The following is a 15,907-nucleotide window of genomic DNA, read 5'->3' on the forward strand; positions in this document are numbered from 1 at the left end:
GACTTTTGCTAAAGAAAATAGTGTTGCTATTTGTAATAAGTGTAAGCAACCTTTTAAACATAAACAAGGTGGGGGTCAAGGTGGAACGGGGGGATTAAATAGACATTTGTTATCTTGTGTTCCGATTCAATATAAAGAAGCTTAAGCATTAGCCAATAGAAAAAAGGGAATTTCAATTAATGAATTAGATATTACCGGTAATGCATAGATAGGGGCTTCTAACATGGTTCAAGGAACATTAGATCCTTTTAACCCCGCTGGTCCAATAACACAACGTAAATATAATAAGAAATTAGATTGGGAAAATTTAGCTAAAATAGTTTCTGTTTGTGGTTTGCCTTATAGTTTTCCTTCAAATCCCGGTTTTGTTGAATATATTCAACAAACTTATAATCCAGATTATAGAGGCTTTTCAAGAAATACTGTTAAAACTGATGTTTTTGAATATCAAGGTAAACATTCTCAATTTCTTCTTTGTCTATTTAGCATATTAGATAGTAGAGTGTCTATAACTTCGGACATGGGTCGTAGTGTTAATGGAAATGATTATTTAACTGTAACTGCACATTGGATTGATCATAATTGGAATTTGCAAAAAAGAATTATAAGTTATAAACTATGTATAGAGAAAAAAACTGGTGCATATTTAGCTTCAAATATTTTAAGTGTTTTAGATTATTACATGATTATAGATAAAATAATGTCTGTCGCATTAGATAATGCATCTAATAATACAAATGCTGCTAACATGTTAAAAGTTAGATTATGTCCAATTGACGATAAAGTTTTTCATGTTAGATGTGTTGCACATATATTAAATTTAGTTGTACAAGATGGTATTTCATTATTTGATTGTGGTAGCGTAAAAGTTGAATATGCTGTTACCTGGATTTTTCATACAAACAATGCTGCTAGAATTAGGGAATTTTAATGAGCGTTGTTCACTATGTGAATTCTCACCTAGAAAAATTCCAAAACATATTAAAACAAGGTGGAATTCTCTTTACGAAATGCTTTCAGACTAGACTACTAAATTATGATTTAGTAGTCTAGTCCTAGCCTAGGACTAGACTACTAAATCATAATTTATGTACAAGTCTATATTTTGTACGATTAAAGTTGATATAATCGACTAGGATAAGGTGTAAATTATATATTTGTGTTGTATTAGGCTTCCTAGTGTAGCTACGATAGGACTTTTCTCCTATATAAGGAGTATGTAACTCAATCATTCAATTATCAATACAATTCTTGATTCTTCACATATCCCTGAGAATTCTACATGGTATCAGAGCAATAAAGTTTTTCTGCTCTTTTAACGTATTAGATCATAACCAAAAACAACCAAATTATCAAACCGCAATGGCCCCTTCTACCAACACTCTTTTTACCTCTTCACTTCATCACCTTATTTCGTCCTGCTCCATTAAACTTAATCCGACGAACTATCTTTTATGGAGGACACAAATGACTCGGTTGATTCAAGTGATGAGATTAACCTATCTCATCACTAAACAACATAAAGAGACCTGTTCCACTTGACAAACTACTGAGAAAATTGTATCATGCAAGAAGGGTGCAGAAGACAACAACATTGTTGATGACTGGGAGGAGAATGATGTGTTACTAATGTAACACCCTAAAATGAACTAAGGTGAACTAGATCTTCGTCAATGTTTCTTGAGTTAATTTTATGTTAAATTGAGTTATAATGATGTTCTTAGGCAGTGGTGAAGTTTGGTTATGGTTGGAGGTCAAACGTCCAAGAACGTCCATGACATTCGCAAGGTGTGCCTTAGAAAGTGCTTTTGTGTCTTCATGTGTTTGAGTGACTTTTACGTGTTTGTTTTGTTTGAAATAGGTGGAAGATGTTCCTAAGACCAAGACGACTATGTTTAGGGGCTTAACGTCCGGGTACAATCCCACCTAGGAACCACGATGGGCCCTAAAAGAGGACCCCATCTCTTGGCTAGAAGCTGCCAAACAGTGTCCAAACGACGACCACAAGGGACGGTGCGTTTGTCAACAAACAGTCCGTCGACCTTGGGCGTCGACTGGACCTGCAATGCAAGAAAGCCCACACAGGAAAGAGCCAACTCCCAACCAACGAACCACCACCAACGGGCCGTTGATGGATAAACGGTTCATTGGTTGGAGCCGTCTGTGAAGCTACCCAGAAAGTTGTCACTTTCCTGTGTTGACTTGGGGTGTTTGGAAAATTCAACTCAAGTCTTTTATGAACCTAGGGTGATAGTTTTAGGGTCTTTTAGGTATATTAAAGTGTTTCAAACCCTAAGACCAAATTTTATACTTCATTTCCTAAAATCCAAAACCCTTCTCTCTTAAAAGACTCTCTCAAATTCCATAGAAGCTAGAAGTCAAGAAGGAGCTTTGAGGGGTGTTGGTGGTCGAGTTCTTCATCAAAATCATTGGGGTTTCTTCTACTTAAGGTATGGTAGTCATCCTTGGACTCTCTTCCATTGAATGAGTCATTTTAATAGATTTTCAGGGTTTTCAACCCTAACTTCTTCTATCTTTAACTTTAAATATGGGTCTTGCATGAAAACGTTTTAAATGGTTCAAATATGATATTTGTAATGTTAGTTGGTGATCTTAATGCTAAAACTTCAGTGAAAATATGTTAAATCTTTTTATCAATTTTTTACTTAAGGAATGGGTTGAATGAGCATGATTTTGTAGTCTTTGAGCTTTGATTTCCTTGTGTTAATATTGTTATTTAACTACTGCCCTAAGGGATGTTTTATGAGGAAATAATAACTTTAATTCCAGAGGAAGAGGCTTTAAGCCTGCTGGACAAGGAACATGTTCTTATAACAGCAGAAACGGACCAGGTCCTCAAAACAATCCTTCAAGTGGAAGTCATGAGAGGAATAATTCTGACGCATGTCAAATTTGTGGTAGGAATAACCATACTGCTCTTAATTAAGTGTTTTTACAGGTGGGATTACTCTTACCAAGCGGCAGATGATCTACCACAAGCATTGACTGCTACAAATCTTCAAAACACTAATGACACCTTGTATGTGGACTCAGGAGCAAGTAACCATATGACGCATCACTCAGGTATTTGGAATGAATAAAAGTTCTAACACAAGTTGGAAACACATCTAGATCAGGTCTAAAATTAAAGAAAGTTCTTATAGTCCCTAAGATTAATATAATTTACTCTCACTTAGTAAACTTACAAAGGATAATTGTTGCACTCTTGAACTTTATGAAACTAACTTTGTTGTAAAGTAAAACAAGACAAGGACACTGCTGGCCAAGGGAACTAAAAAGAATGAACTCTATGCTTTGGAAGATAACAATCTCTATATTTTAACTCCTGCACACGATTGGAACACGTCAGACAACATGTGTCATACTAGATTAGGACATCTTAATTTCAAGTCTTTAAAGTTCTTGAATAGTAATAGTTGCATCAATATTAATAGTTGGAATAAAATGCCTACTGTTTGTTCTAGTTGTTCGTTGGGAAAGAGTCGTAAAATCTCCTGGTATAAATTTGATTGGCTCAAAATGGGTGTTCAACACCAAATTAAAAGCCGATGGAACAATAGATAGACACAAGGCCAGACTTACGGCCAGAGGATTCTGTCAGCTTGAAGGCATAGACTTTAAAGAAACCTTTGGCCATATGGTTAAAGCGACAACTATTAGGGTAGTTTTATCCATTGCCATCAGCTCAAGGTGGGAAGTTAAACAACTTGATGTCAAAAATGTCTTTCTTCATGGGTTCTTACAAAATGAGGTGTACATGAGTCAACCTCTTGAATTTATTGATCCCAAGTATCCTCAGCAAGTGTGCCTACTAAAATAAGGCGTTGTGTGGTCTTAAACAAGCACCAAATGCCTGCTTTAATAGGTTTAGCATGCATCTCCTACACCTTAGCTTCATTTATGGTAAGGAATATTCTTCATTATTTACATTGCAAGCTCATAATGGCATCATAATTCTCTTGTTATACGTGGATGATATTGTTATCACAGGTAGCAATGCATCAAATGTCTCAGAATTGGTTCGACAACTTGGGAAAGAATTTGTCATGAAAGATCTTGGCTCTTTACACTTCTTTCTTGCAGTTGAGGTTAAGTATTTTGATGGGGGGTATCCACTTAAGCCAGAGTGAGTATGCTATTGAGATGATAGACAAGACTGGAATGACTTTTGCAAAGGTTGTAGCCACTCCTTTGGCTCAAAATCATGGTCTACATAAAGCTGTGTGAAGCCTGATTTAAGCATCGTTTTACAGAATAATAGTAGGACGACTTTAATATTTGACTCTTAGAAGACTGGATATTACTCATGTTATGAATTTAGCAAGCCAATTTATGCATAATCCGAACAGTGGACATCTTTAAGGGGTAAAAAGGATTCTCAGGTACATCAAAGGCACTCTGCACCTTTGGACTTAGACTTATTTCACAATCATCATGTAGGTTGTATGGATACTCAGATGCTGATTGGGGAGGTTGTACCACAACTAGGAAATCAACTACAGGACATAACATCTACCTAGGTGCAAAATGTATTTCTTAGACCTCCAAGAAACAGTCCACAGTTGTTCGTTCATATGTTGAAGCTGAGTATAGAGCACTTGCCTCCACTACATCAGAGATGACATGGTTCATGTATCTACTTCATGACCTTGGGGTGTTTCTTCGATCTGTACCTACATTGTATTGTGATAACATGAGTGCTTTGTACATGACCTTAATATAATTAAGCATGCTAGAACTAAACATATTCAAATGGACTATCATTTTTTTCGTGAGAAGGTGGCCAGAGGACAACTTGTTACTCAGTTTGTGAGATCTAAGGACCAGCTAGCAGATATTCATACAAAAGCATTAACAAACAAGTTTTTGCTGAGTTTCGTCACAAGCTAGGAGTTGCAGTCTCTCCATTCACTAGCTTGAGGGGAAGTGTTGAAGGAAGCTGATGGAACATGTCAAACGAAATAGGTTCTGTGAAGCTTCAGTTCGATTTACACTAGGACTAAACTACTAAATCCTAATTTATGTACAATTTATGTACAAATCTATATTTTGTACGACTAAAGTTGATATAGTCGATTAGGATAAGGTGTAAATTATATATTTGTGTTGTATTAGGATTCGTAGTGTAGCTAGTATAGGATTATTCTCCTATATAAGGAGTATGTAATTCACTCATTCAATTATCAATACCATCCTTGATTCTTCACGTATCCATGAGAATGCTACAAAGACATCATTGTAAATTACTACTTGGAATAGGGAAAAGTAAAAGGAAAGAATAGCAAATTGTTTATCAAGATTTTCGTTGATCTAAACGGACTCAACTAATATGAAGGAAGCAAAAATTTACAGGTACAATGGTTAAAAGATTCTCATTATCTAATGTTGTGTCCCACTACTCGGAGAAGGTGGTGGTGGTGAAGGTGATCTCGAAGAGGGTGGTGACTTTGGTGGTGTTGGGGAAAATAAAGTTGATTTGGATAGAAGAAACGAGTTATATTATTATGTGGTCGGGTCGGGTCTAGTTAAAATTGGGTAATTTGAGTAAAATTGGGTAATTTTAATTGATTTGGGATTTTCCATCCAAGGAGGGTTGTATTTATTAATTTTATTGACAGCAAGGGTAAAAATAACTTACTTGTAACTGTAGGGGTAAAATCAACCAATAAAACAAAGTTGATGGGTAATTTTAACCCTTTCCTTTTAAAAAATGAAAAATCGTTTAATTATTAGATGTGAAAATATACTAATTTAATTAACAGAAGAGAAATTATTTCTAAACATGAGCTGATAGTATAATTTTATTGTCCATCATCAGCTGACAGTGTTATCTCATATGTTTAACGTAAATAATTTTACACTATAAAAAATAAAACGTCTTAAGCAGGAGGGTGAAAAATGCTGAGCTTAGGAAGACTGATTTCTATAAATAACTCATGCATAGGTTGATTTCAATGAAACAATAAATAGACTTCCAACTTCCAACTCATACAACCGCTGGAACAATAATCCCGTAGAGGAGAATAGAGAAATAGAGGAAAAAATATGCACAAAACAACATATTCCTTATCATGTTTTTATTCTTCTACTGCGACACTTGAAAACTTACTCACATTTTTGTACCACTTGTTGACAAATTTGTTATGTTAATAAGTTATCTTAAGATACTAGGAGTAGCCAAGAGAATGGTAAAATGAACACAAGTGAATTTCTAAGAAGATTTGTGTTATAAAAAACATCGATTGAATTTCACCTCTATTTTTCCTACTTACTTAGGGATCGTATGGTATGAAGAATAAAAATAAATCATCTTGATAATATTTTAATGATATTTAATTTAATGTTTAGTTGACAGTTTTGTGATAACTTATGCTGACATTAATAATTAGGATCAGCATAAGTTATCTATCTTTGGTGGTATACTAATCTCATCATAATTTGTCATGAGATAAACTTATTAAATAATAAAATTATCCGTATAATCCTTTAATTATCACTCTTCACAAGTGCCGCTTATGCTCATGAAGGTTTCTTTCTCCTCATTGCAGTAAGAAGCACTATCCTCCATTCAACTTTTCATTTTCGATAAATGCTATAGATAGGTGATTGAGAGACATCTTTACGTATAGACTTTAATAGAAAATCTTTGTTTCTTTTTCTTTCTTTGTTATCATTTATAATTCTCTGATCTGTTTGCATAATTTGATACACTCATTATCTTTTCTACTAAATGACAAAACTTAAAACTCTTTTAAAGTGTTATGTTTTAGATTTTTTTGTAAATTTTATTCAACATATAATTGGAGAATATTTGGCCTAATACATTTGTGGCCCTTTAAAGTTGGTACAAATTTTAAGTTAGACACCCTTAACGGTGATGTCATTTTAGACATCTCATGTCAGCGTTCGTTGTGTCATATTGACACTTTTTGCCTACTTGGCTCAATGAGTGTAATACACTTGATGACTGCACGTCAAATACATATTCAAACAACTTTTTAATTACTTTTTTTCTTCTTCTTCTTTCCAATTTCAGCTTCTATTCCTGCAAACATAACATCCAAAAATGGCGAAGAGAAAAAGTTACAGTAAAATAATAAAAAATGATGAATCTTTGCTAGAAAATTTAGAAATAGTCTCAAATAAATTATTTATGAGATTCTTTCTCGAAAGAAATTAATATTTACAGTGGAGTAGATTTAATTTTTGTGTGAATTCTTAACCTGCTAATTAGGTTAAAAAAGAAACAAAAAGATATTTGAAAAAGGAACAGTGTGTTGGTAGGTGTGAGCCCAAATGTTATTATGAAAAAGGGATATCGGTATTTGGAGAAGAAAATCAGAGGAAATAGGTGTTGCCAATTTGTGTTTGAAAACAGAATTACTGATTCCAACAAAACATTGCAAAAACACGAAGTTACAAAAGTATAATGAATCAGTAAGGGATATGAACAAAAATTAATTTAGAAAATACTAAAATCTGTAAACTTACCACAATCTGAAAAATTAGGATAGAAAAAGATCAAGCCCACTGAATTCATAGTGTCCCCTTAAGGAAATTATTCCCCTCTAGTATCCGCGGTTTGATTTGGAATATATCCTCGCAGGATAGAATGATCTCAATCATCAACGTATAAATACCAAAAACTCTGGTGTCAGCGAACCACTCAACAACAGTAAATTACACGAAATTTTTTTTGTACAGAAGAAGAAAAAGAAATCAGAAAATTCATAAGAAAAAAATTCTAAAGAATGAATAGTATTTATAGGTAAGAGGAACAGGTTCCGAAAGGTTGCAATCCTTTTAAAAGTTTGCAATCTTTCAAATGGTCCTGCCTGTTCCTAATTTAAATAAAACCGAGAAAGATTTAAAATAAAATGGGTCACGCGAATTCGAGTTGGGTTGGCTTAATCAACTAAAAAGTTGAAACGTTTCAGTCAATCTTAACTAAATAATTGAAAATGTTTGTATTATCAATTAATTAATTGAAAATTTTTTGGTCATTTAATTTAATTAAATAAATAAATAGTAAACTAAATAATTAAAATAAATTTAATCCAAAAAAATTAATCTCTCGATAGATCATTTTCAAAAGTCGAACTCGAAGTCGGAGCGAAGCCGAGCGACGACGATAATGGCGCGAGAAGGGTCCCTCTTTCCAACCCTTTTAACAATTAATAGGAGTGTTTCTATGTTAAAATTCTCCCATTTTTCTTTCTACCACCGATGAGGGAGGACTTTTCAAGTTTCCAACTCTTCAAGTTCCTCTCTTTTCATCTTCCCTCTATTTCTCATCAATTCTTGCTACATACCCAACAATTTCCCACATTAATGGGGAATGGTTATAACATAGAAATGCACGGATAAATGTGTATTTTACAAAAAAGGATTAGTTGCATCTGGATAAGTAGGCTTCCCCTTGGACTTTCGTAGTGATCATATGTCGGATATACTCGGTCAATCGGTAGATGTGATATCTTTAAACCATCGAGCTTTGGTGTATACCTAGACAACCATATGTCACACAATTAACCCTTTACTGTTTATGGTTCTTATGATTGTGTTCGGTTCAGCCATGAACACTTCCTGATTTCATGAGTGTATAGAGAATTGGCTTTTGACATAAAATTCTCTTTGAAGCGGGTTACACTTCACACTCACATAGGTGATTTCTAATCATGTCATCTCGTAGATACACTATTTGGTCAAATCTTCCAAACTTAGAAAATAATTAAAAATCTTAAATTTTAGGGAAAATGCACAAGTACCCCCTCAACCTATGCCCGAAATCCCAGAGACAAACTTATACTATACTAAGATCCTATTACCCCCCCTGAACTTATTTTATAAGTAATTTTCTATCACTTTTTGGCCTACGTGGCACTACCTTGAAAGAAAAAGTCAACCAACATTGAGCCCACAAGATAGTGCCACGTAGGCCAAAAAGGGGTAGAAATTTATTAAATAAAACAAGTTTAGGGGGTAATGGGATCTTAGCATAGTATAAGTTTGTCTCTGAGATTTCGAGTATAGAATGAGGGTGTACTTGTGCATTATCCCTAAATTTTATTAACTCATTAACAAGTCTTAAAGTCTTAAACCTTATTCCTGAACATTGTCTTCATTATGATAATGGATTGAGTTGCTTGACAATGTCAAACCGTCAGTCACAACTTTGTTTTTCTCCGTGAATCTAGCTCTTGGGATCTCCAGCCTGGTAGATAGAGTTACCGCCATGCTGACTTGTCCTGAGCCTTAAGCTCATTCCCTTAGATGATCTTACAACTGTCTCTCTCACTAGGTCATTCGTTAGTGAATCTGACACATTATTATTGCTTGACTTAACATAGTCAATTATGATAATTTCACTAGAGAGAAGTTGTCCTACGATGCTATGAATCTGTCGTATATGACGAGACTTACTGTTGTACATGACGCTCCCTTCCCTACATATTTCTCCTTGACTATCACAATGTATGCAAATAGGTCCCTCAGGCTTGGACCAAAATGGAATATACTCTAGGAAATTTAGGAGCCATTCAATTTCTTCCCTAGTCTTATCTAAAGCAATAAATTCAGAGTCCATTGTGGAGCAAGCGATACATGTCTGTTTATACGATTTTCAAGAGACTGATCCTCCACCAAATGTAAACACATAACACTTGTCGATTTTACTTCATTTGACCCGGTGATCCAATTCATATCACTATATCCTTCAATCACAACAAGATATTTATTATAATGAAAAAACATAGTGTTGTGTATGTTTCAGATACCCAAATACACATTTCATTGTCATCCAGTGAGTTTGATTCGGATTACTAGTGAACCAACTCAGTTTGCTAATAACACATCCTATATATGGGCGCGTACAATTCATAATATACATCAAACTTCCCAACACTCTCGCATATTCCAATTGACAGTCACTTTCACCTTCATTCTTTTGAAATGTAAAGCTTAAATCAATTGGAGTTTTGACAACATTGAAATTCAAGTACTTGAACTTATCAAATACTCTTTCAATATAATGAGATTGATATAATGCTAGTCCCTGAGGGGTTTTGAGAATTCTGATCCCTAAGATCAAATCGGCAACTCCTAAGTTCTTCATATTGAACTTGCTGGATAACATGCACTTAGTAGCATTTATATCATCAATATATTTACTCATTATTAACATGTCATCAACATACAAACAAACAATGACTTCATGATCAGAATACTTTTAATGTATACACACTTATCACATTCGTTAATCTTAAATTCATTTGCCAACATTGTTTGGTCAATTTTAGCATGTCATTGTTTGGCTGCTTGCTTGGGTCCATAAAGCGACTTCACAAGTCTGTACACTTTCTCTTCTTTACCAGGAAATATAAACTCTTAAGGTTGTTCCATGTAAATTTCTTCCTCCAACTCTCCATTTAAGAAGGTTGTCTTTACATCCATTTGGTGGATTTTAAGATCATACATTGCCGCTGGTGCTATTAACATCCTAATTGATGTTATCCTTGTTACTGAAGAGAATAAATCAAAGTAGTCCATACCTTCTTTTTGTATGTATTCTTTGACTACAAGTCTAGCCTTATATTTGTCAATAGTTCCATCAACTTTTATTTTTTTTAAAGAACCATTTTGACCTAAAGGTTTATTTCCTGGAGGATGATCAGTCAATTCCCAAGTATGATTACTTAAAATTGATTTAATCTCACTATTGACAACTTCTTTCCAATAAGTGCACTCACACAAAGACATAGTTGCTTTAAATGTTTGAGGCTCATTTTCAAGCAATAATGTCACAAAATCTTGTCCAAAATAAGTGGCTTTGTTGGCGAGTGCTTCTCCTAGGATCCTTACTAGGTAGTTTATTTTCTGCTGATTCTTCTCGTGGTTGTTTAGATCTTTCACTTGTCGACTCACATTCAGTTTTATACGGTTAAATGTGTTCAAATAACTTTGCGTTATCTGATTCAATTATCGTAGGATTATCATATTTGTGAATCAAAAATCGGCAGGTCTTACTGTTAACAACATATCCAATACACCCTTTTGGGTAAAGGAACCTTTACCTTATCTAAAAACCCCCACACTTTGAAATATATCAAGTTGGATTTCTTTCCTTTCCACAACTCATATGGAATTTATTGTGTTTTGCTACGGGGTACCCTATTGAGTATCTAATTAGCCGTAAGGATGACTTCCCCCCAAAGGTTTCGCGGTGAACCAGAACTGATCATTAAGGCATTCATCATTTCCTTTAGTGTTTTGTTCTTCCGTTCTGCCAAACCATTTGACTGTGGTGTATAGGGTGCAGTAGTTTGATGAATAATACCATATTTCAAACATATCTCTGCAAAAAAAGATTAGTATTCTCCACCCCTATCCCTTTAAATCATTTTTATCTTTAGAATTAATTGGTTCTCAACTTCATTTTTGTATTTCTTAAATACATCAATTGTTTCATCCTTACTTAAACAAATGTACATAACAAAATCGAGTGCAATCGTCAATAAAAGTTATAAAATACTTTTTCCCACTACGAGATAATGTTTACTTCATATCGCATATATCTGTGTGAATTAAGTCTAAAAGTTTCGAATTTCTTTCAACAAACTTGTAAGAATGTTTAACAAACTTACTTTTCACGCAAATTTCACATTTTGATTTATCGCATTTAAAATCAGACAATACTTCTAGAGTAACCAATTTTTGCAAGGCTTTGTAATTTACATGTCCCAAACGGGCATGTCATAAATCAGTTGACTCCAATAAGTAAACAGAATCAGAATTCTTATTAATACTGTCAACAACCATTACATTCAGTTTGACAAGGCCCTCATTGAGGTAGCCCTTTCCTATGAACATCTCATTCTTACTTATTGCAGCTTTATCACTAACTAGTATACGCTTAAACCCATTTTTAATGAGTAGTGCAGCAAAAATTAAATTCTTCCTAATAGTAGGGACATGTAGAACATTGTTCAAAGTCAACACCTTGCCGGATGTTATTTTCAATATTACTTTTCCAGTTCCTGCAATCCTTGTCATTTCTGTGTTTCCCATGAACAAATCTTCATCGTACTCAGCAGGATGCATGTTGCAAAGGCTTCTTTTGCAGAGCAAATATGTCGAGTGACAACTGAGTCAAGAAACCAATCATTGGGATTTCCAACTAAGTTACACTCCGAAATGATTGCACACAATTCATCTGCATCTTCCATCTGTTCCACAATATTTGCTTGACTTTTGCCTTTGCCTTTGTCTTTGTCTTTGTCCTTTCTTGAAGCACGACAGTCAGAAGACTTATGACCAGCCTTACCACAATTGTAACAGTTGCCCTTGAATTTGCATGTTCTGACTTATATCCGTTGGACTTCTTTCTCTTTTTGTTTGGTAGGAGATTCTTCAACAATATTAACTCCAATTATTATCAAACTCTTACGAGACTTCTGTTTGGCTATTTTATTATCTTCGTCAATCTTGAGCCCAATCGCAAGATCATCAAGCTACATTTTCTTACGCTTGTGCTATAGATAATTCTTGAAGTCGTTCCACGAAGGAGGTGACTTCTCGATCATTGCATCCACTTGAAAAACTTCATTTAGTACCATATCTTCAACAATCAGATCATTGAAAATAAGTTGAAGTTCCTGCACTTGTGATCCAACAGTTTTACTATCTACCATTTTATAATTTAAAAACTTTGCGACCACAAACTTTTTCAACCATGCATCTTTTGTCTTATATTTCTTCTCAAGTGCATCCCACAAGTCTTTTGAAGTTGTCATTGCACTATAGACATTATATATGTCATCCTCTAAAGCACTCAGAATGTAGCCCTTACATAAGAAGTTTGTCTGTTTCCATGCTTCAGTAATCATGATGTTTTCTCTGTCTGGCATTTCAGCAGCAGGAACTAGAGTTTCTTCGATGGTAAATTTCTGCAGACCAAGAGTGGTAAGTCAGAAAAATACCTGTTGATGTCATCCTTTGAAATTCACACCAGAGAATTTATCCGATTTCTCTGCTTGTGGTACAACAGTTTGGGTTAGTGCGGCAACAGTCATTAAAACATTGTTGTTTTCCATTTCTGAAAAACAAAAATCGATACAGTCTTAGTAAGCAATAACTCAAAATTGCACACTTTAAAGGAGTATAAAACCACGAAGATTTTATCCCCACTAGAAACACAGATTAAAATAAAATAAATTATTTCCTTAAGATTTGTGTTGTCAATCTGTGTTTTAAAATAGAATTACTGATTCCAATAAAATTTTGCAGAAATACGAAGTTACGAAAGTTTAATGAATCAGTAAAGGAGATGAACAAAAATTAATTCAAAAAAAAAATTAAAATCTGTAACCGTACCACAATCTGAAAAATTAGGATAGAAAAAGATCGAGCCCACTGTGTTCACAGTGCCCTCTTAAGAAAATTATTCCCGTCTAGTATCCGAGGTTTGATTTGGAATATGTCCTCTCAGGATAGAATGATCTCAATCACCAATGTACACATACCAAAAACTCTGGTGTCAGCGAACCACTCAACAATAGTAAAGTACACGAAGAAATTTTTGTGCAGAAGAAGAAAAAGAAATCAGAATAATTTGTAAGCAAAAATTCTGAAGAATGAATGGTATTTATAGGCAAGAGGAACATGTTACAAAAGGTTGCAACCGTTTCAGAATCCACACGACCATTAATGAAAGTTTGCAACCTTCCAAATGGTCCTGGTTGTTCCTAAAAGTTGCAACCTTTCAGAATAGTCATTTCTAAATGGTGGGTAATTTAAATAATATCGGGAAATATTTAAAATAACATGGGTCGGCGCGGATCCGAGTTCGGTCAGGCTAATCAACGAAAAAATTAAAACGTTTCAGTTAATCTCAACTAAATAATTGAAAATGTTTCTGTTATCAACTAATTAATTGAAAAGTTTTGGTCATTTAATTTAATTTAATTAATTAAATAAATTATTAAGATAAACTTTGTCCAAAACAATTAATCTTTCGATCGATCATTTTCCAAAGTCGTAGCCGAGTCGAGCGACGACGAAAGCGCGAGGAGGGTCCCTCTTTCGAACCCTTTTAACAATTAATAGAAGTGGTTCTATATTTAAATTCTCTAATTTTTTTTTCCACCACCAATGAAGGACAAATGCATTTTCATTAAAGCATAAGAGGACTTTTAAAGTACCCAACTTTTCAAGTTCCTCTTTTTTCATCTTCCCTTCATTTCCAATTAATTATTGTTATGTACCCAACAATGGGTGCCCAGATGTTTCCGCAAATGAATAGATATTTCGAGAAGACAATGGTGGTAGTGAGGGGGGGGGGGCATGGGGATTTATTGATTTAAATCTTTTATAAAAGAAAATTATTGGGCAAAAATTCATATGCCATTGATTCATATTACTTTTATTTTTATTCAGAAATAATTATTTAAGAATTATTTTTTATGTAAATAACACATGTCGTCGTCTAATTTGTGACTTTACACATCATTGACGAGTGACACACCTTATATATTTTTATTGATTAGTAAAAAAAGTGTCAAAATGACACATCAAAACTCTATATAAGGAGTCTAAAATGAACATCATCTAGTTAAAATTAGTTTGTACCAACTCTAAGTAGTCACAATTAATTAGGCGAGTTAATCCTTGAAATTATATTCTTTCGGTGCTACTTGTTGTAGCATTATATATGCTAATCTTTTTGGTATCTTTCATCGATGTGGTACAGAAGTACCACTGAAATTACAGTAATTTTTTTGAGTTTTTTTTTAATTTTATTATTTATTAAAATTAAATGTAATTAAATTAGTTGAGTATTTAAATATAATTTACATATTAATAAATTATATAAAAAGTGCTATAAGTTCATTTCATATTAATATGGTATAAAATATACATCTTAAAATGTTCTCTTAAAAAATGAAATACAATAACAATTTTATATTTAAAATAAATCACTTTAACTCAACATATCATAACAATTTTATGCTAACACTTTGTATAAAATAATATTCATGACTAAGCATATTAAACGTTGACAAAATTTAAATTATATATACAAGGTTCTTAAATAAATAATTGAAAAGATAAATATATTTATAAGTCTAAAGTGCAAGAAAGTTATAAATAATAAGCGATAATATATATTTTTAGGTATTTGTGGTATTTATATTATTAATTTATCTTTTAGTAATTATATTTTAACATACTTAATTATATATTAATAAAAAAATACAAACATTTAATAACTTATTATAGATAAATTATATTATTTTTAATGCTTGTAAAAAATATATATCAATTGAATATACAAGTAAAAGTTATTTATTTTTCTTTTCATATAATTCTATCAGTTAGGGGGTAAATAAACTTCATATTAGTAATGTACATAATCAATTTTTTATCTACTTATAAGTACTGCTTGACTTATTAAATAATACACTATTTAATATTAAATAAAAAGAAAGATATAAATTTACACCTGAAGTTGTATCGAAAAGTCAGTGATACGTTTGAACTATTGAGGCGATATATTACACATTTATACAACTCAAAAGTGAATTTAATACCACCTTCAAATCTGACATAGAAATAGGATTAAATAAAAAATAAAAGTGTGTTTGAGTAAATAAAAAAGGTAATTTTTTCCCCATCCCCCACCCTTCTCCTTCATGCTACCTTACCTTTCTTCTTCGTTCATTTTTTTCTTATCACAAACACTATTTTGCTATAGCTAATCTGAAAAATATTTCTTTTTTATGATAAATTTTCGATGGAAAATAGAAATAACATTATGGGATAAAATCATCACAAAGATCGAAGTTGTTCAAAATCTATGCAAATAAATATTGCAATTTTTCACAATTCT

This window comes from Solanum pennellii, chromosome 1 (genome assembly GCF_001406875.1).
Source record: "Solanum pennellii chromosome 1, SPENNV200".
Classification (NCBI taxonomy): domain Eukaryota; kingdom Viridiplantae; phylum Streptophyta; class Magnoliopsida; order Solanales; family Solanaceae; genus Solanum; species Solanum pennellii.